The sequence below is a fragment of the Pan troglodytes genome, chromosome 7 (assembly GCF_028858775.2).
Source record: "Pan troglodytes isolate AG18354 chromosome 7, NHGRI_mPanTro3-v2.0_pri, whole genome shotgun sequence".
Taxonomy (NCBI): domain Eukaryota; kingdom Metazoa; phylum Chordata; class Mammalia; order Primates; family Hominidae; genus Pan; species Pan troglodytes.
Genome location: NC_072405.2, coordinates 89548730 through 89571541, shown reverse-complemented (window position 1 = coordinate 89571541; position 22812 = coordinate 89548730). Strand labels below are relative to the sequence as shown.

General features: G+C 42.8%; 1 long non-coding RNA gene across 1 annotated transcript; it reads left to right on the top strand.

The window, feature by feature from the left end:
• Positions 1-749: 749 nt before the first annotated feature.
• Positions 750-15686, top strand: LOC112204214 (uncharacterized). Its single transcript, XR_002937791.3, has 2 exons — positions 750-864; positions 15416-15686. It is a non-coding gene; the product is annotated as an uncharacterized LOC112204214 (long non-coding RNA).
• Positions 15687-22812: the final 7126 nt, after the last annotated feature.

The following is a 22812-nucleotide window of genomic DNA, read 5'->3' as shown; positions in this document are numbered from 1 at the left end:
GATGCCAGGATAGTGGTTGAAACTGGTTGGTCATTTTTCTCACCTTTTTACTCTTTTTTTGTGGGGATGCGGCAAGGGGGAAGTAGGTTAAATACAAAATAAATTCAGAAATAATAACCACAAATTCAGAAATTAAACTGGCTGGGTTTTACTCGTCTAGACTGACACAGTCTGTTTTCTGGAAATCTGCCTAAGCCTTCTGTCTTTTTTTTTTTAACTGTTTGAATAACACACACACATACACACACTGCCACTGCTTCCACTTGGCACAGTGAGGCTGTATGGATTGAGGCAATAGAGAGATTCAGGGCTCACCCTGATCCAGGGTAAATGCCACAGGGGCAGGCAAAAGTCTTCCCACATAGAATACACCCATCACGAGCCTGGTCAGAAATAAGCCTCCTCTGGAAGGAGACAAGATGCAGACGTGCGATGACAGACTCAACTGGGCATGTTCAAATCTCTCACCAGAAAAACAGCCTCTGTCTGTCAAGTTCCTTGAACTTTTGAGTTACTGGCTGGGGTGCCAAGCAAAGGGCTCGGCCAAGTCCTGAGCAGAACTCCTTTCCTCTCCAAAGAGCCAGTAAGGAATCAACGATGAAGAACTTGCCAATTTTCTATCACTTGGAGAGTTTCCAAGCTTAGGATCCTGTTCAGAGAACCAAAGTCCAAGAGGCTTGAGTAAAAAGAGCAAACAGAACTCTCTTAACTCTTACAAAATATCACTAAAATATGTCGGAAATGCCGTGAGGAAATTACATACTTTTAATTTGTCAGGTCAGCAAAAGCGGGTGGTTAGTAGAGAAACAATCTTGTGAGCTGGCAATTTGTTTTTCCCTCCCTCCTTATGTGTATTCGTGTGGGGTAAGTCATTTTAAATAATTTCCTCTGACTTGGAAGTTTGGAAACATAGTGGAATTCAAAACACAGTGGTTTTTTTTTTTTTCTTGGTGGTTGTTGTTCCTCAGAAGTCAGTGAGGGAGGAGAGAGTGGGAGGTGGAGAGATTTAATGTCCCAAACTGATTTAAAAACTGAAGTTTAAGAAAATTTCCCTCCCACATAAATAGGATTTTTCATGGTATAGGGCTGTTTGTGGTTCTCTCTCAATGCTCCAGATTTTAAAGCGGTACTCTTTAAGTAACCTCTCTGACCATGTAAATAATGAGACAACAGCAAGAAATCATCTTTGAAAAAGTGATGATTTTACCAGAACAGGGGCTCAAATAATCTCATTGTAATATTTTGAAAGATTGAAAGAAATAGGCTTTATTTACTTTCTTAGACTGAAAAAAAATCAATTTTTGAAAACAAGAAAAAATAACTGAATGCTTAATAACCAGAGAGCCCTTTGTAACTTTGGTCATGGTGAATAGATTAAATGAACTCTCACCTCATCTGTAAGCAGAACTTAAACTTCTTCTCTCACCTGTTGGGGGGAAGGAGAAAGTGGCTGGTGAAATGAACGCCCCTGGAGTTAGTTTTCCTAAATCAATGGTCCTTGAGATCTTTCCTTAACTTTCAAGCTGCCCTGGACATTCTCTGCTTCCACAGCTGTGATAAGTTACAACTCATTTGCGTGCGTGCGTGCGTGCGTGCGTGCGTGTGTGTAGAAAGAGGAACTTCTATGAAAGAAACAGTTTGTTTCTGTTGTTTCAAAAAACAGAGTTTTGTTGGTTTGGAGAGATAAGCTCCATCTAATACAAATACAGAGAAAGATGGCGCTGCTGCTAAAACAAACCCTTTAAGCATCTCAGGGTAAATCACAGAAAGCACATTTCCAATGTCCCACTGGAGAGTTTTGCTTCTTAGAGCTATGGCTTCTCATCCGTGTTTCTTTGAATCAATGGTCTTTGCATCATTTGGATCGCTTTCTCAGAACAAAGGGACAAGTTATACCAGGGGGCAGTCAAGTCTCTGCTTTTATTTATGAGACCCAAATACACGCTGATCTCCTGTGGTCTCATCTCTATGTTTAAAGAGTACCAGTCCAGCTGCCAAATAGGAATTAAAGAGGATTCGAATCTATACTTCCCTCTCCCTCACGGGTTCTAATCAAGAGCCCTCAAAGCCTCTACCTCCTTCTCTGCCAATTCTCCCCCCACCCGTAAGTCTCCGGCAATCCCCAAGAGCCTCTAACTTGTAAAATCCAAAATTCCCTCTTCCAATACAGCCCATGTGGCTTCTCTCTGCTTAGTCCCCTGGCCTACCTTCTCTCCCCTTTTTGCAATATAGATCACCATTGCCACTCTAAGCCATTAGCCCCATTCACTCACTTCCTTTCCACCAACCTTTCCATTTCTCTGGCCTACCCTCTTCCATTCTCCCAATTCTGCCTAATAAACTGCCCAGGAACCCAACTGGCAAGGCCTCTCATTTAGTCGTTGGAGACCGAGTTGCAGAAGAAAATGTATGGATGAGGCAAGGGCTTGGGATAGAGGAAGCTGGACATCTTCACCTGTAAACAATTCCACCCACCACACCTGCAAGACAGAAATACAGCTTGTAAACACAGCTGATAACTATTTTCCCCCAGCTTCTAGAGCACCTATCAGGGTTTCTTTAGCCCTAGCCTGCTGCAAATCTGCATTTTATTTCCCTTTTCTAAGGGAGCATTTGCTAGAAAGGAGCTTCTAAGCACCAAGCCTAGGCAAGGAGCAAGGAAGTAGATAGCTGTGAGCTGCAAGGGTCTGTAGCAGCTCATATCTTATTCCCTGTCTCTTCTCCCTTCTATGTTTTGACTCCAAGAATTACAGCTTTTTCCTGTGTGCAATCCATAGACGTCATATCTAGCCTATCATGGCCAGAATATTGGCAGGTGAAGGAGGGTTGAGGGTGACATGAAAATGAGGAGTGTCCCACAGAGCCATTGTGGGTTGCACTACTAGCTATCGGCCCATTATTCTTTCTCTCTGGAAAGTGCTTATCGAGACTACTCTAGAATCAGAGCTGCCGCCAGACAAGGTGGGACTGAATATTACAGCCTCCTCTCCTGAAATCTGTTGTATTGCCCAACAAAAATGTCCATCCACCCTGACTACTCTTTTTAATTGCACCCAGGAATGTTAAAAAAAAAAAAAAGAGGAAGGCTCTTGGTGTGAACTCTCTCTCTCAAACTGAAGCTTGGATTACTTCATAAGTTAAAGCTTGAAAAGTCATGCATGCTGTACTAAATTCATTGAATTTCTTCTTACCACAGAACATCAACCTACCATTGACTTCAGGCTGGTTTTGTGTACACTAGTCCATTGCTTAGAATTTTATAAAAAGTTTGCTGTATCTCCCTCTAACTTACTATACACATGTATACACGTTTTCCTTCCACACCACCTCTTCGATGTCCACTACACAATTCCTGCACTCATCCCTCATGTTCTTACCACCCAGGCCTCAGCTTACTTCTTTCCGAGTCCATCCCTTCAATCCTGACTTTTCTGATCCTCTATCTTCTCCTAGCCTTTATCCCTGCCATTGACCATCATTGACAACAATGATTTGGTGCTTACTATGTAATTTAAGACTTTACCCTATGAGGTATGTGTTACCGTGATCCCTTTTTTTAAATTGTGGCAAAATACACATAACATAAAACTTACTATGTTAACCATTTTTAAAGTGCACGATTCAGTGGCACTTAGTGCATTCACAATATTGCACAGCTGGGTGTGGTGATTCACGCCCATAATCCCAGCACTTTGGGGAGCTGAGAAGGGAGGATCACTTGAGCCCAGGAGTTTGAGATCAGCCTGGGCAACATAGGGAGACCTCCATCTCTACAAAAAGTAAAAAATTAGCTGGGCATGATGGCATGTGCCTGTGGTCCCAACTACTAGGGAGGCTGAGATGAGAGGATGGCTTGCGCCTGGAGGTCAAGGCTGCAGTAAGCTGTAATCATGCCACTACTCCAGACTGGGCAACAGAGCAAGATCCTGTCTTGAAAAACAAAAACACACACACACTTACAATATTGTGCAAGCATCACCACTATCCAGCTCCAGAACATTTTTATCACCACCCCCACCCCCGGAAAAAACCCTATACCCACTGACACCTACTGACCTCCCACCAGCCACTGGCAATCACTAATTGGCTTTCTATCTCTACCAATTTTCCTACTTTTGCCGTTTCTTATAAATTCAATTATATAATGTGATTAAATATCGTATGATTTTTGTGTCTGGCTTCTTTCACGTAGCACAATGCTTTCGAGGTTCATTCATGTTGTAACAATGTACAGTATTGCATTCCCTTTTATGGCTGAATAATACTCCAGTGTAAGGATATACTGCATTTTCTTTATTCATTCACAAGTTGATAGATATTTGGGTTGCTTCTACCTTTTAACTATTATAAATAGTGCTGCTTTAAACATTCACATACAAGTTTTCATTTGAACACCTGTTTGCAATTCTTTTGGATATACCCATAAAAGTGATATTACTGGGTCATATTTTAATTCTATATTTAGCTTTTTTTTTTTTCCTTTTGAGACAGAGTCTCACTCTCTCACCCAGGCTGGACTGCAGTGGTGCAATCTCGGCTCACTGCGACCTCTGCCTCCTAGGTTCAAGTGATTCTCCTGCCTCAGCTTCCTGCGTAGCTGGGATTACAGGCGCATGCCACCCACCTGGCTAATTTTTGTATTTTTAGTAGAGATAGGGTTTCACCATGTTGGCCAGGCTGGTCTCAAACTCCTGACCTCAGGTGATCCACCCACCTTGGCCTCCCAAAGTGCTGGGATTACAGGCATAAGCCATCGCGCCAGCCTTTATATTTAACTTTTGAGGAACTGCCAAACCTTTCCACAGAGGCTGCATCATCTTACATTCTCACCAGCAATGTATGAGGGTTCCAATTTCTTCACATTCTTGCCAATGCTAGTTATTTTCTCCCCTTTTTTTATAGCCGTCCTAGTGGGTGTGAAGTGGTAGTTCACTGTTCTGTGGTTTGTATTTCCCTGGTGGCTAATGATAAATGCTTGTGCATCTTTCCATGTGCTTTTTGGCTATTTGTATATCTTCTTTGGAGGAATATCTATACAAGTTCTTTGCCATTTTTTAAGAGGTAGGGTATTGCTCTGTTGCCCAGGCTGGAGTGCAGTGGTGCGATCATAGCTCACTGCAGCCTCAACCTCTTGGACTTAAGCCATCCTCCCACCTCAGCCACCCCAGAGTAGCAGGCGCATAGCAGTTCCTCAAAAGCTAAATACAGAGGCTGGGCGTGATGGCTCACGCCTGTAATCCCAATACTTTGGGAGGCCGAGGCGGGTGGATCACCTGAGGTCAGGAGTTCGAGACCAGCCTGACTAACATGGCGAAGCTCCATCTCTACTAAAAATACAAAAATTAGCTGGGCGTGGTGACATGTGCCTGTGATCCCAGCTACTCAGGAGGCTGAGGCAGGAGAATCACTTGAACCCAGTAGGCAGAGGTTGCAGTGAGCCAAGATTGTACCACTGCACTCCAGCCTAGGTGACAGAGTGAGACTCTGTCTCAAAAAAATAAAAGCTAAATATAGAATTAAAATATGATCCAGTAAACCTGGGATTACAGGCACATGCCACTGCACCCAGCTGATTTTTTAATTTTTTGGAGAGATGGGGTCTTACTATATTGCCCAGGCTGGTCTCGAACTCTTGGCCTCCAGCAATCCGCTCACCTTGACCTTCCAAAGTGCTGGGATTACAGGCATAAGCCATTGTACCCAGCTCCTTTGCCAATTTTTAAAATTGAATTGTTTGGTTTTCTATAAACAAAATCTAAGTTTTTAAGAAAAAAATAAAGGTGCAGAGTTCAGGCCACACAGCAAGCAGACAGCAAGCTGAGATTTGAACCCAGGTAGTCTGGCTCTGCTCCTGTTAGCTCCTGCACTAGAACTCCTCATTGTACAAACCCCTACTGCCTGAAAATGTAGACCTAAAAAGAGGTCTACATTGGTGTCCATTCATCTCAAAATGTCTGTCTGTGAGGACTGCTTCTCAGTGTTTTAAAAATTGCCATTATGCCTGTAATCCCAGCACTTTGGGAGGCCAAGGTGGGTGGATCACGAAGTCAAGAGATCAAGACCATCCTGGCCAACATGGTGAAACCCCATCTCCACTAAAAATACAAAATTTAGTGGTGGCACATGCCTGTAGTCCCACCTACTCAGGAAGCTGAGACAGGAGAATTGCTTGAACTTGGGAGGCAGAGGTTGCAGTGAGCCAAGATCGCGCCACTGCACTCCAGCCTGGCGACAGAGTGAGACTCTGTCTCAAAAAAAAAAAAAAAAAATTCACCATTACAAATTACAAATTATTCTTTTGGGTTAGGCCAGGCATCTCCTTGATGGAAGGGAGGAAAGTGAGATTTACCAAGTCCTTATCACTGCTCTACGGATTTTCATAGATGCTACAATTTTTCATTTCACTCCTATAGCAACCTGTTATTATTACTGTTAGACTGGAGATGAAATGAAGACAGAAAAGTTAACTTTCATGTCCAACCTTGAAAGGCAGCAATCTGAACCAGCACCCCTAGCTATATGATGTATAGATGCTCTGTTCAAAATGCAGATGCTGCTGAAAATCCTGGACTATTTTACTTCTGAGTGAATTGGCCAAGGCCACACATAATCAACCACTTGCTCTGGAGTCAGACTCCTGGTTTCAGGCTGAAGCTTCTCATTAGTGATGTGGCCTAGGCAAATTTATTTAACTTCTAAGATTTAGTGTTCCCATTTATAAAACATATGAATACTACGTGAGGCTTCCATGTAGAGACCCTAACAGAGCCTAAATTTAAGAGATGAAGATGACAATGATGACCACAGGGAGGAATGACAGTTCCTAGAGGTACCCTTTGCTTACCCCATGTTACTGCTAAAACCTGTACCTCCTCTGTGCAGGGCACAAAAACATGCAGCTCAGTTCACTTGGAGAAATAACACCAGTAGTTTCCAAGGAGTGTTAGCATTCTTTGAAAATAAAGATCAAAACAGGCAATCTAGTGTCTATGGTTGAAGAAAACCAGTCTCTGACCTCATTCCTAAATATGAGTAAAATGAGAAATCGGGCCCTGATTCAAGTCAGCAAATTTTATAAGAAAATAAAGTGAACGGCTGCAGGTTGGGAGATTAAGCTGAACCATCTTCTACAGAAGAGTTCCCAGCTTTTCATCCCAAGTACCCCTCCTGGAGAATGGCTGAGCTGACACTGTATGTGGACTTGCTGGCTTGTTTGTTTGCTTTTTTGTTTGTTTGATCATCACATTTTACACTTCCAAACCAGGGTTTCCTGTGTGGCACTGATTTTCAGGTATACTGGTGTGCACAGGAAAAAAAAAGGCGGGGGGAGGCCAGGAGTGGTAGCTCATGGTTGTATACCCAGCACTTTGGGAGGGTGAGGCAGTAGGATTGCTTGAGCCCAGAAGTTTGAGACCAGCCTGGATAACATAGGGAGACCCCCTATCTACAAAAAATAAAAATAAAAAAATTAGCCTGGCATGGTAGCACATACCTGTAGTCCTGGTTACTCAGAGGGCTGAGGTGGGAGAATTTCTTGAGTTTGGGAGGTTGAGGCTGCAGTGAGCCATGACTGTGCCACCACACTCCAGCCTGGGTGACAAGAGTGAGACCCTGTCTCAAAAAAAAAAAAAGAGAAAAGAAAAGAAATGAAAAAAGGGGGGCTGCAATTGTTAACTTGGCAACCAGAGAGCTGAGTTCATGAAATTTCTTAAGCCTCGCTGGGTCTCCATTTCCCTTAGCTATAAAATGAGTGATCCAATAGATTCCTCACAGAGCTAATGATTTATGATTCTTATTGGTTAAGGACTACTTTGTGGCTTTCTAGAAATATAAATCAACATACTACATTGTATTTTGATGGCTCTTGAAAGTAGGCAGTGAGGGGTGGACATGAGTCAAGCCAGGGCAGAAGAAGTTTGGCATTTGTAGGTGAAGACTAATATACTCAAAATCCTGCCCTAATTTTGGAAGAAAATGCTACAAAATGGTAATTTATTTACTTATAATAGACAGCCAGATTGTCTAGCTATAATAGACAGCCAGATTAGCCTAGTTTGGGAATGTGTTAGCTGTTTAGGTTGTGGCTATGGTTGCTGAGGAAAAAAAGGTCTAAAATGCTTTGGGGGAATCTAATTTGAAAGAAATAAATGGATTACATTTTCCTAATTTAGCAGCCAGTTAACTGTGACTCATCCTCCTCTCTCCGCTCATGTGATCAGGATAGTAAATACGATATTGACAAGAAAATCTAGCCCTCACGTCAGCAGATGCCAGCCCTCCTCAGACTGAAACCACAGTGAAAATGTGCTTGTTTCCTGTTTTCTTCGCATAACCAAATTGCAGGGACTGTGCCAGAGTGTCTATTATTGTGTCCTACGTGAAAAGGGGCTGATTGCTAATTTCTAACTTATGAACTGCAAATATTATGGGGAACACTCATGCCTTCTATTTCCTGCTTTTACACAGGCCTGAGTCAAAATGAATAGAGATAAGTAATAGATGCTTATCCTCCTCCAATTCCTGAGACAATCTGCTCACGTTCTTGAAAATCTCCTCTTTCAAGATTCCCTGTAGCAGCAAGAATATTGAGAAAAATAAGCACAAGTGCATAGCCCAGCTCTGCCTCTTACTATCTGTGTGACTTTCAGGAAGTTACTGACCCTCTTGTTGTCTAGTTTCCTCATATAAAATGAAGAGAAAAATATATTTCTTTCATCACTGTTTAAGCCAAATGGTAATATTTTTAAGGCATTGTAAGCATTGTTATCTGTTGGGTAAATAGTCAAGAGATGGTAACTACTGGCATCACAGCTAACATTCACTGGGATGAGTTGTAACAGGGACAGCAATACAGACATGTGCCCACCAACATAAGGGACAGAAATAAAAAGATAGATACTCACATAGTGAAAAACCACCCCGCTCCAGGCAAGGTGACAAGCAGAGTCTTTTGTTGACTCAAAGGGAAAATGTGGAGTCATTTACTGTGTTTTGAACAAATGGACTCCTTGAGATGTTGATGTTGCTGCATGTGATCAATGAGTTGTAATGTTACACAGGCACCAGGAATACATCTGTCTGTGTTTGGTCCAATATTGAAGCACACCAGGGAGCCCCTCGTAGCATGCTGGTGTGATAGTTAAGCTCTTTGCATTATTTGTCTAATGAGAAAAGGAATGGGTTGTGGAGTTGCAATTTCCAAGAAGCACAAATAGTAAAATTGGAGAAACCTCTCCTCTCTTCCCTTTTCCTTCCTCTCATCTTCATCTCAGCAAACCAAAAATATTTTTCCTGATAGCCTGTTATAAAGCTTGACTTCTGGATACTAATTATTTATGTTCAATCTCAAGAGTTTGAAAACTTCAAGAATCGTCTGATATAATCGTGATCTGAGAGATCAAAATAGATGCCCCTTTCTCAACTAAGATGGACTCTGTGGTTAAGGGAATGAAAGTTACCTTTGAGCCAAGGGTTCAGGCCTGGCTGGCATGGTAACTTCCTAAATTCCTACAGCTACAAGAAAAAATTTATACTCTTGCTAAACTTCCTAACAATAGGAGCTATCAGGCAAAGTGTCAGAGCCTTCCTAACTCTGATTTACAACCCAGGTCACTGTAACTCTGATTGGACAGAGGACCAGTCTTACAAACATTCTTTCTTGATAAGCAACTGCAGACCTCAAGCCAATTTCAGCCAGCTTAATAGAGACTGCACACAAACTGTCTGTGTCCTATAGTTCACCTTTTGCTGTAAAGATCCAAATTCCACCTCATTTTAATGCTGAAACCCCACCTCAAAGTGAACGTGGGATGTATATTACATGTATGTTTACCCATCGCACATGCGCTCAACTTCCTTCATAAATATGTATAACTTTATCCCCAAACCTGCTCAATGTGTAGGACTCTACTGCATGATGCTGGACCTGAGAGACATAAAACCCAACTGCCCTTTCCCTCTTTGAAGAGAGAGCACCTTTGCTCCATGCTGAAGACTATCTCTTCACAGTTTGCAAACTGATACCGCCAATAAAGCTCTCCTTTCTACTATTTAGCAATTCTAGGGATCTTTTGGAAGGCAAAATGCAAATACCACTGGAAGAGGTAACACCCAAATCACAGTGTGAAAGGAACTTTATAAAGAAAATCTAATGCAATGCTTTTATTTTTCCAACTTCAATAATAAACCCAAAAGGGCTGAGTAATTTGATTAAAGCTACACAATGAGACGGTGCCAGAGATGGAAGAAGATTCTAATTTTTCTGGTACCCAGTCAAATATTATTTCTTCTGCCCATTCAGAACCATCAGCACCTATGAATATCCTTGGGGAAGAAGAGCAAGATTAGCCATACCACTAGTTTTCAAACTTGGCTTGGACCAGAGATGCTGTTCTCTTATTAGGCACACATATTGTTCCTACAAGACTTTATTTCAAGAGTATTCTGTGATTTAAGATACATGGTTTCATGGCATTCTTGTACAGCCATGAAGATGCCCTGGTCATCAGTCTTTGTGGAAGAAAATAGAATGTGTTGCAACAAAAGGTGGAGAAAAAAATCCAGGCTTCTCAGCTCTGGAGAGGGCAAGCTTAAAAGTTACCATGATGAGAGAGGCCTGCACAGTGAAAGCAGCCTAAGACCCTTGGAAGTTTGGGAGCAGAGGAGAAGCTAAGAGGGAGGGGAATGAGAGACCAAAGGGCCACAAAGATGTTTTTGGCCACATTTACATTGTAAATTTGAGTGTATTTCAGTCTGGATTCTGAATAGTTTGCAACAGAAATGCACCCTGACTATTTTACATAAAAGGTAAGTGATTGTAAGTATGTCAGGAGCTCAGAGAATCAGCTTCAGGCTTGGAACCCGCAGGCATTAGGGGCAATGTGAGAGCCAGCCCTCAGGACCCACAGCAGGAGTAGGCAGCATTTCTACCCATCTCTAATATCTTTGTGTTGCTTACTTGTGATTCACAGTCCCAGAGGGGAGCACCGACTGGCCAAACAAGGTCACACGCTCACTTCCTGGAGGGGCAGCTTCCCTAGTCAGAGGCAACTATTACCCTCTGCCAAGATAACATTTGGGGGCAAGAGCAATTCTCCAAAAGGAAATAGGTGCCCTGGGCTATGGAGTTTGGATATGGGACAGATGAAAAGCGAAAAGCAGCTGATAGGGACTCTGCCCCCGAGTCTAAGTGAGATTTAAAGCATAGAATATTTGTAGAAAATTGATAAGGTGACCCCACCAAAGGAGTCTCCTCGGAGAGCTCATTAGGAGGAGAGAAAGATCCAGGCTCAATGAGATCTACCAGGGAACAAATGTACCTCTCAGTCAGTGGACAGGAGGAGGATTCTGGATACAGAATGGGGTTTGTCATGTGGCGTTGAGCCCTGGCCTGGTCCCCATGCACTGGTAGTTGAATCTCATGGACAGTAGAGGGACTGTAAGTAAAAAGTGAAAGAGCTTTTTTACATTTTAAAGAACACTGAGACAGCTGTAGACATTAGGGCACCAGGGCACACAAAGCACTGCTGAGGTTAAGACAGGTGTGAGTCCTTCTTCCTCTTGTGCCACAGACCACCGTATGATACACCTTCCTCTGGCAGAGGGGCTGACAGAGCACGAACAGCTCGCAGCAGGAGGAGATGTGTGGGAGCCCACGTGATCCACCCTCAGGGATTAAGACTCTACCTATGAAGGGAGAAACACAAGCCATTGATTTCTAATTATTATCATCAGTGTGACCTCATTAGAATCCTCAGTCTGATGAGGAAAAATTCAATCCACTCTCTAAAGCAAACCCTAAAAAGGGGTGAAAAGGGCAGACTAGCTGGAATATTCAGGACTCCCCTTTCTTACTCGATGAGTAATCCTGGGCAAGTTACAGAATGCCTTTGAGGTTCAGTTTCCTTGATTGTTAAACGGAAACCCTAATTCCATGGGTGATTGTGAAAAGTAAATGGGATGAGAGGTCAAACCCAGCCTAAGCATGTGGTAGTAGTACTCAATACATGGAAGATACATACCTGAATAATAGTCACCATAAAATGCTCATGATTCATTGGATGCTTCCTCTGCATATACACAGTGTAGTTCTAGCTCTGCAATCAGACACCCTGAGTTCAAATCCTGAACCTTCTCCTTAGTCGCTAGCTTTCTGAGTTCTCAGGGTCCACTTCTCTGGTATTACTCTCCTCATGAGATTGTTGAGAAGATTAGCTGAGATAAAGGATGTAAAACACAGAACAATGCCTGTCACGTGTTAGGCTCTTAAGAAATGTGAGCTCTTATTGTTGCTGTTGTTATCTTCAGTACACTCCTCCCAGTATTTGCCCAATTGGGTTAAAGTAACAAGGAGTGACTGAAGATGCTGACACCAGGGAGGAGTGCGAGGGAAGGGGGAGACAAAAGGAGCTGGGGGAGAGGGATAAGAGAAGAACTTTCCATGTTGATATTTGATCATGGAAGATGGGCTCCCAAGTCACAGTCATGCACCTGTTTTGGTTCCAGCACTTTCTACCTAGAAGAGCTCTATTAATGTGATTTTTTTCTAAATATGACTGATCTTAGGAGGAAAATATTTACTTAGTACTCTCTAAGTGTGAGAACTGCTCAATGAATATTATACTAGATATTCAGGCAGGACTTAAGGAAGGAGAGCCTGATTTTGGGAAATGTGATTCCAGTGCAATGATTAGTTAACGGATTAGAAGTGTGTAGTGCTCAAGGAAAGCTATTTGCCTACTCGAGATACCCCCAAAGTACCTGGCACTGAGCAAAAATCTTGAGAGAGATATATGAGGAAGAAAAACCCCAAAATATGAAAGGGCAAAGAAGCTTACAAATTGCAAGATTACCAAACCCGACCACTTGCATATTTTCAGGCTCTTAGGTAATAAGTGAAGGAGGCATTTCGAATTAGACAAGTTAAAGAAGAGGAGAAAAAGGTTCCAGACAAAAGTTCCAGACAAAGGTAAAATTACTAAACATATAACAAATTCAAAATGGAGAACACACAAAAAAACATGTCATTTAGGAATACTTGGGTGTCTGTTGTCTTGAACATCTTTGAGATCAGTGAAACAGAGAGATTCAAGGAGACAGCACGGCTCAAAATCAACACATCTCCATGAGCAGACTGATATTCAAAGAGGAATGGAGCAGAAGTCTTTGTTAATCATAATAAAGAATTTGCTGTATTCAAATGAAATAACAGCAAAGTGGAAGTATGCCAGGGCAATACCAGTTTTCCAAGCAGGAATAAAGAGAACACTAGGAAATTACAGAGCCTTCATCTCAATGTCTGTAATTTGCAAAATAATGGAAACAATAGCAGGGTAAGTTTGCCAAATGCATTTACAAACGAGTATCATTCCCTTTAATCAAGCTAGTGATAACCAACAAGGCTAGATAGAGGATTGAGGGTCTATGGATCTTTTTTACTTGATGGGACTATGACACAATTAATAATTACATGTGACTTATTTTGATGTAATGTCCAGATAATTTTACATAGAAGTTACCTCTAATGTGCCTATTATGGAAGAAAGTAAAATAAAAAGTAAAGAAAGAGAAAAGTACTATGTGCTGTCTCCATTATATGGGCTGTGCTACTATATATTCCTTTTTGCTTAAAATCCAACAGTGGCATAGCACTAAAAGGGTATTTAAGAAATCAAATAAACTATGCTCCTAGGATTGGATCAAAAGCACTTAAGACATATGTATTCCACAGGGCAGGCTGTTCTCTGTAGTGTCTCGGAGCCCATCAGCGTGTTCAGCTACTCTTCCACAGAACGTCCTTCCTTATTGAAACTTGGCTGCAATTTAAGCCCATTTCCCATTGTCTAGTCTTTGGTGAAGACATTAAACAGCCAGCCAGCATCCTCCTAATACTGGAAAACCTGCATTCAGTCACCGCTGGCAGAGTCCACAGATTAAAGGATTTTACTATACTCATTTTGCATGGATTTTATATTAATTTATCTAATTTGAATACTTACCCCATGAGCACAAGGTGCCCTGAGCTTTGAGGAATTAGACGATCTGGTTCAAAGTGTGTCAGAACTGGGTTTAATGGTGTGAGAATGGGCAGGACTTCTAGACCTCTGGGCTGCTGATAGGCATCTCTGCTAATTTATGATTTCTCAAATCATTTTCCATGCCCAGTTAGTTCCACTTTGCAAGTTTCATTCCTTCCATGTCCATAGCAGATGTCAAAACCAGTGCCTGCCCTTCGTTGTTTCTCTCCTTTCTTGATCCTTCACCTTGGAAAATGGCTTTCTTCATACCTGGGCAATTGAGGTCATTGGACTTAAAATTCCTAAGTTTTCTTTTCACACACACACACAAACCTTTTTACATCTATTTCCTTTCTTACAATTTCAGATGGAGACGTGCTCTTCCTGTTGTTGCAGATTAATGTCTCCAACCCTGGTCCAGAATCCATCCCTTTCCATCTCTTCACCTCTTCAGCTTTCCTTTCCACAGGCTGCTTCTCAATGCACAAACACGTTCAAGACTCTAACTTCTAAAACCATCCCCCCCAAACCCAGTGTCCCCTTCTAGCTACTGACCTTTCTCTCTGCATGGCTTCAAAGACAATTTTCTTAATGGAACAACCTCTACTCATAACTCAGCTTCTTCACTTCCAACCCTGTAACTGGCCTCTCTTTCCTGACAATGCAGGTAAAGTTACCCTGGTAAAGATTTGCTGCAATTTCCTAACTGCCAAATCCTTATATAGCCTCTTTTTAGTCACTCTGTAGCAACCAATACTTCAGACTACTTTCTCTTTGAAACTCTCCTCTCAGAAAAGGGAATGCTTATACACTGTTGGTGGGAGTATAAGTTAGTCCAACCATTGTGGAAAGCAGTGTGGCAATTTCTCAAAGAGCTAAAAACAGAACTGCCATTCGACCCAGCAATCCCATTACTGTGTATATACCCATTGGGTATATAACCATTCTACAATAAAGACACATGCACACAAGTGTTCACTGCAGCTCTATTCACTATAGCAAAAACATGGAATCAACCTAAATGCCCATCAATGACAGACTGGATAAAGAAAATGTAATACATGTACACCATGGAATACTATGCAGCCATAAAAAATAATAAGATCATGTCTTTTGTGGGAACATGGATGGAGCTGGAGGCCATTATTTTTAGCAAGCTAACACAGGAACAGAAAACCAGATACTGTATGTTCTCACTTATAAGGGGGAGTTAAATGATGAGAACTCACGGACACAAAGAGGAAACACTGGGGCCTACTTGAGGGTGGAGGGCAGGAGGAGGAAGAGGATCAGAAAAAAATAACTATTGGGTACTAAATCTAGTACCTGGGTGACAAAATTGAAAGACTTCCCCGCGGCCTGGAAGCTGGGCAGAGGGTGAATAACTCCTCCCTTCTCAGGCCCAGTCTCAAGGCTCAAGACCACTTGCACCAGCAGCATGCATCAGCAAGATAGCAGAAGCAGGAAGAGAGCTGGCCGGAAGACACACACCCTCTGAAGACCAAGAGAGAGGCCGTCCGGGTACTGCGTAGCAGTTACATCAGATTGAGACACTTCCTGTTTACAGAAGACTATAAAGCCCCTGCCCCGACACCTTTTGGTGCTGATGCCATTTTAGGCCTCAGCCCGTCTGCACCCAGGCACTCATTAAAATAGTGTGTTGCTTCACGCCGTCTTGTGTTGTCTGTTGTCGCACTCTCGGGGTTCAAACACACACAAAAGCCTTGTATCATACTATCTCCCTTTTGCCCTTGTGAGACACTGCACAACACCAAAGGCACCCTCTTTTCATAGTCCCTTTGAATCATGTATGGCCAAACTTTTGTCTTGGGGCCTCCACCCTTACCTGACTCTGAGCCACTCCGGAATTACCTCCCCTCCTTAGTCCAGACACAGTCTTTCATTCGTGAAGCAGGAAATGAAGCCATGCCCCCACCCCCTCTCCCCCGTCAACATCTCCTTGTCCTCTCAACATAACTGTCTTGCAGGCACAGACGTGTTTATCTGCCAACTCGACCCTCACAAAAACCTACAACCAAAGTGGACAGGCCCCTACACTGTGATACTCAGCAAGCCAACTGCAGTGAGAGTCCAAGGACTCCCCCACTGGATCCATCACACCAGGCTCAAGCTCACCCCCAAGGCTACTCCTTCCTCCAAAACTTTAACAGCGGGCAACACCCTCAGAGTCCCTGTATATAATAACCTAAACAACAACAACAACAACAAAAGATCCTTAAAGGTAGGAGGAAGCCAAAGATGGCAACAGGACAAATGGCCTCCGCCAGAGATCATCAAATATTACAGTCCTGCCACTTGGGCTGAGGATGGTTCATGGGGTTATCGCACTCCCATATATATGCTAAATAGAATAATTAGACTACAGGCAGTTCTAGAGATAATCACTAACCAAACCGCCTCAGCCCTGGAAATGCTCGTGCAACAACAAAACCAAATGAGTACGGCAATTTATCAAAACAGGCTACCACTAGACTACTTATTAGCAGAAGGTGGGGTCTGTGGTAAGTTTAGTATCTCCAATTGTTGTCTTCACATAGACGATAACAGAAAAGCAGTACTAGAAATCCCTTCAAACATCAGAAAAGTAGCCCATGTACCAGCCCAAACCTGGAAGGGATGGGACCCAATAAAGCTTCTAGGAGGGTGGTTCTCTAATTTAGGAGGATTTAAAACGCTGGTAGGAACAGTAATCTTCATCATTGGGTTCCTCCTATTTCTCCCCCCTGTATTATCCCACTAATAATCAAAGCTATTAAAAGTCTTGTTGAAACTAGAGTTAACCACCAGACAATCCAGACGATGCTCCTGCTGCAACGACACGATGAATACCAACCCGTCTCTCAAGAATACCCCCCAAATTAAGTTTTTCTTTGTTTCCAAGGTGCGCACGCCAGTCCCCATGTCACACTTGAAGTAGTCATTGAGAAAGTCGTCCCTTTTCCCTTTTTCAATAACCAAATAGGCAGGAATGAAAGACTTTCCCCAGGGCCTGGAAGCTGGGCAGGGGTTGAATAACTCCTCCCTACCTCAGGCTCAGTCCCAAGGCACAAGGCCATTTGCACCAGCAGCGTACGTCAGCAAGATAGCAGAAGCAGGAAGAGAGCTGGCTGGAAGACACATACCCCCTGAAGACCTAGAGGGAGGCCGTCCGGGTACCGCATAGCAGTTACACTAGACTGAGACACTTCTCGTTTACACGAGACTATAAAGCCCCTGCCCCATCCTCATTTGGGGCTGACGCCATTTTAGACCTCAGCCCGTCTGCACCCAGGCGCTCATTAAAACAGTGTGTTGCTCCACACTGCCTCGCATTGTCTGTTGGCACGCTCTCGGGGTTCGAACCAATACAAGAGCCTTGCAAAAATAATCTGTACAACAAACCTCTGTGACACAAGTTTACCTATATAACAAACCTGCACATGTACCCCTGAACCTAAAATAAAAGTTAAAAAAAAAATCTCTCCTCTCAGTTTTGAAATCCTCACATTCTCCTGGCTTGTAGGTCTTTTCCATCTGTAATCACTTTAATGATCCTAAGGGAGTGAATTCTGTCTTGGCTTCTCCTGTCTTCTTTGCTTAGGAGATTTCCATCTCTCCCTTCATTCTGACACCTAAATTCCAGAAGATTTCATATTTATATTTCTGCTCTGCTTTCTCCGCCTGCTCAAGACATGTATACCCAACTTTTTTCTGAAACATCTCCACTTAAATGCTCAACTACCTCCAATTCAAATGATCTGATCTACCTCTCTCTTCTCCTTCTCACTATCCCTCTGCTGTCTGTATTTTCTCTCAACTGGTGGTATCATCATCTACCCAGCTTTCCTGAGGCAGAAACCTGAGATTAATTCTGGACTTTTTCCTACTCTTCACATGACACATCTAGCCAGTCACTGATACCCTCAAATTCTTTCCTAAGCCTTTCTCATGTGTCGCCTCTCCACTTCATCCGCATGCCATGGCCCTCCTTGTCTCATGTCTGGATTACTGTGATAGCTTTCTGACTGCTCTCTCTGCTCTATCCTGGCCTTCCCTTCGTCAGTCATCCATGTCCTGGTGGAGTGCTTGCTAAAACCAAAATTGAATCATGAGTCTCTCCTCGCAGCCCTTTGGCATCTGCGTTAAGTCCTAATCAGGGTACAAAAAGCCCCTCACAATCTTACCATTGCTGCCTTCTCCACTTTCTCAGGCACTCACCTCCATCATCCTCCTTTTACCCTCCAGCAACATTATTCTAAACATGCCATTCAGTTTCATCACTATGTGACTTTGTGCCCCAATTCCACTGCCTGAAATGCCTTTCAAAGCCCAGAGTAGGTGTCACCTCTTCCACGAAGACTTCCCAGTGAGGGGGTGGGGACGATGGATAATCACTCCCTTCTTTTTCCTGCCTGTGAATCATTCATATACTTAGACTCTTGGCTTATCACTCTGTACTGTTAATATTTGCTGATATATCTGTCTCTCTCTTGGACTCTGAACTCCTTGGGGGTAGAGTGCAGGCATTTATCATTGTATTCCCTTACACTGTGCCTGTAATATGGCAAATGAATTGAGTTAAATTGAACTAAAGACAAGAAATATTCTGCATAGTGTCCAAGGCTGTGGAGGCCTGTTGGTTAACCTACCTGCCTTCTGCATAGGATATGAGCAATTTAAGGTATGCAACTGTTTTTGTTTCTCCAGCACCTATCACAGTGCCTTGTACGTAGGAGGCACACAAGTAAATACTTTGGCCAAATAAATGTGTCCTATCTTAGGGTAATGGACTGCCCCCACCCCGTGGCTGTTTTAAAAGTCTGTGGTTTGGTCACTACATAAGAACATGTAGATCGATAATTTCATATCGGTAAAAAAACATGGCCAGGCGCAGTGGCTCACACCTGTAATCCCAGCACTTTGGGAGGCTGAGGTGGGCGGATCACCTAAGGTCAGGAGTTTGAGGCCAGCCTGACCAACTTGGAGAAACTCCGTCTCTACTAAAAATACAAAATTAGCTGGCCTTGGTGGTGCATGCCTGTAATCTCAGCTACTCGGGATGCTGAGGTAGGAGAGTAGCTTGAACCCGGGAGGCGGAGGTTGCAGTGAGCCGAGATCATGCCATTGCACTCCAGCCTGGGCAACAGGAGCGAAACTCTGTCTCAAAAAACAAACAAAAAACATATGGGGAGTCTAGCCAGCCCCCTTCTCTGGAACTCTAGCAGTGAGTGACCAAATCTACATGGGATGCTCTCGCATCTTCCTCCCCCCAAGTTGTGAGTCCCAGTTGATTTGGCAAGGAATAAACAAAGGTAGGACATGTGTAGGTGGGCACTAAGGTCCTGAGGAGTCTTCTCTGGGCCTCTGAACTGGAAGATCAGGTAAGCTCTAATCAGGGGTGGCAGAGAGAGCAAAGAGTAATGCAGGCATTCGAAAGAGAGAGAAAGAACAGGGCGGGCAGGGAGAGAGACAAAAAGAAGGACAGGGTGAAGAAGAAGGAGGAAGAGAGAGAAACAGGAGACAGAGAAGAGATGGGGGACAGAGAAAGAGAGAAAAAATTAGGGAGAAAGAGAGGCTCTCTGGGGCCAGATTCCAGGCTTTCCTGAGACATAGCTGTGCTTTCAGACTTCAGGTTTCATGACCTACCCTGTGTCCCGCTGAAGAATTCCTTCCTACTTTGGCTCCTATCTATAGAGCAGTCAGAGTGGTTTTTTAAAAAGTAAAATCTGGTAATGACCATACTGGTCACCTTTTAGTCTCTCCAACCTGCCATGTCTCCTGGCTACAGGACCTTGGCGTGTGATGTCTCCTTCACCTAGAAGAGCGGTACCCACCAGCACTCCAGCTCCAACAGCTCTCTTGTAACACACAGTGGTAACTTCACAATTACTGATATGATCCATTCATTGTCTGTCTGCTCAAAAATGTATTCTTTGTAGTTACCAGCAATGTCGCTCAAATGCTTAGCACAGTGCCAAACACACAGCATACATATAATGGTTTGTTGAAGGAAGAAAGAAATACAATATTAAAGGTGCTGATTATGTCGTGGTTTGAGACTGCCTTGGCTCATCTTATTATTTTAGTTCTCCCATCAGTAATTTGTTCTTTTGGGTTAATGAGCATCTCCTGCTCCAGGCATGTCATTATTCTCATCCAAGGCTGAGTCTAGCCCTCCTGGTGGTCTCTGTGGTACTCAGAACACTGGGTACAACAGGCTTTGGGACATGAGGAGAAAGATGGGAAGGGGAGAGGCACCAAACCAAGCCTTCTGGAAAGAAAGAAAGAAAAGAGGAAGGAAGGGAGGGAGGGAGGGAGGGAGGGATTAGGGAGGGAGAAAACTATAAAACACTATAATAAATTTACAATTACATAATTAAATAAGCACATGCTTCCCCAAGGAAATTTAAATCCCCTTTCCATCGGCATGCCAAAAAAGCGGTGATTTCCTTCTCTTCCTGCCTCACACAGAAATAGAGTGTGACTTGTTTTATTCATGGTCTTCTTGGAATTCTAGCCCAACAAAGCATCTACTCCCTTCTCCTAGTCCACCAGCCGGTCCCTGGAAGAGCAGAGCCTGCTGCTTCTGCGAAGCCCTCATATTGCTCCATCTGAAAGTGAGAAAGAATAAGGAAGAGGGGAAAACAAGGTGTACTTTCCATGCCTTCCTTTAATTTGGCTCTATGAATTGGCTCAGCATACCTGAGTCCCCATCTCCCTGTCCCTCACAAAACGAGATTTGTGACTTTTGGGGAATTTTTGCCAAAGTAGTAAAAATTCTTACATTACTAAATCTCTTTTCATCTCAGTACAAAAAGTATGTCCAAAGAAAACACTAAAATACCCAAGTGCCTCCCACTGGGATCAAAGAATTTCCCATATTCCCAGGAAGATCTTTAAATTCTCTCCCCTGTTAGTCTTCAAGCTCTTTACTCCCAGGAAGAACCACTTTCTCTCCTTACCCTGAACCAAAACCCTTCAGCTTTATCTGTTTACTACCTCTCTGCTTCAGAAAGTTTTCCCTTGATTAACTTTACACAGTTGTGATGACGACGACGATGATGATGATGATGATGATGTAATCCACTCTACTGTCTAGGTCATCAGTGCTCATTTAATTGGTTTGCAGCTTACTACTTGATATTTATTTATAATATTAATATTCCTAATTGTGTTCATGCGCTAGTTTCTTTATTCAGTGCCTAAAGTCCTTAAGGAAAAGAATATTTAATTCAATTTTATTCAAAAAGTATTTCCTCCACTGTATGAGTCCCTGGCACATGGGTAAGTGCCTACTGAGTACAGAAAATATAGCAACTGCTGAGGAAAACATTTTTAAAATAGATGTGACACCATCTCTGCCTTGGATATGTTTATAGCTCTTTAGGAAATAAATCAAAAACATATATATGTTTTATATAGATTCATATATATTCATAAATTCATATATATGCATATGTTCCTATATATGATTTTATATATTCATACATATTCATATATATACATATATTCATATATATGTGTTTAAGTCCATTTTCTGTTGCTATAACAGAATATCACAGATTTGGTAATTTACAAAGAAAAGAGATTTATTTGGCTCATGATTCTGGAGGCTGGGAAGTCCAAGGGCATGGTGCTGGCATCTGCTTGGCCATCTGGTGAGGGCCCTCTTGCTGTGTCATAACATGGCAGAAGGGCATCACATGGCAAGGAAGAAAGAGGGCAAAAGTGTGCAAGACAGAGAGTAAACAGGGTCCAAACTTATTATTTTATCTTTATCCCTTTATCACTCCCCAAGGTAACCAACCCACTTCTGCGATAATGGCATTAATCTCATTCATAAGAACAAAGCCCTCATGGCCTAATCATCTTTAAAGACCCCATGTCTCAGTACTGTTACAATGGCAACTAAGTTTCCAACACATGAACATGTGTCCTTTTGTAGGACACGTAGCAATATGTTTTTTAATATACTCATATACAACCACAGAAATAGTTCAGATTATTTTAGTTGATTTGCAGACATATACATTAATGTATAAGATACAAAAATATCTGTACGAATGACTACAATGTAAAGTGTAAGGACTGTAGAGGGAGTTGGGAAACCTTCCCAGAGGCCACACTTGAGCTAGACATAGGCAGATAAAGAATTTTCCAAGAAGAGGAGGAGACATTTCATACTAGATGACAGAAGAACTGTACAAAAGATACCAGGAGACATAAAATACTTGAAGTTCTGGGGAAGGGGAGGAGTTAGGCATTATTGATGTGGGGATGCACATCAGGGAAGGAAAGCTATGAGATGGGTCTAGACAGACGGGACGGGATGTGTTTGTTTTTAATCCTACAGGCAATGAGAGCCTTGGAAGGCTTCCCAGCAGAGGTAAGAAGAGAGAGAGAATATGCATTTCAGCAAGATCTTCCCAGGTAGCAGTTGGAGGGTGATTGGAAGTAGTGTTTTGTGAAATTGTTGAGCAGTCGGATGATTGCCGGAGTCTAGGTGGCCAATAATAACCTGAATGAAGGTGGTGGCGATGGGAGAAGTGGGAAGAGAAGGGAGGTACATCTCAGAGGAGGCTTGAGGACTGGTGGGATACGGCAGGGAATTGTAAGGAGGAGTTGAGAGGGGGCCTTCCTGAAGCAGTGCACAGCCTGCTTGGTGACAGAATTCCTTAATCTAGTAGCACCTTGGGTAGCTGAGTTTCTGTACCTAGTAATGCGAGGGTGGCATCCCAGTTTTGTGGGACCTGAAGCAATCAATCTGAGAGCCCTCTTAGAAAAAAAATACAAAATA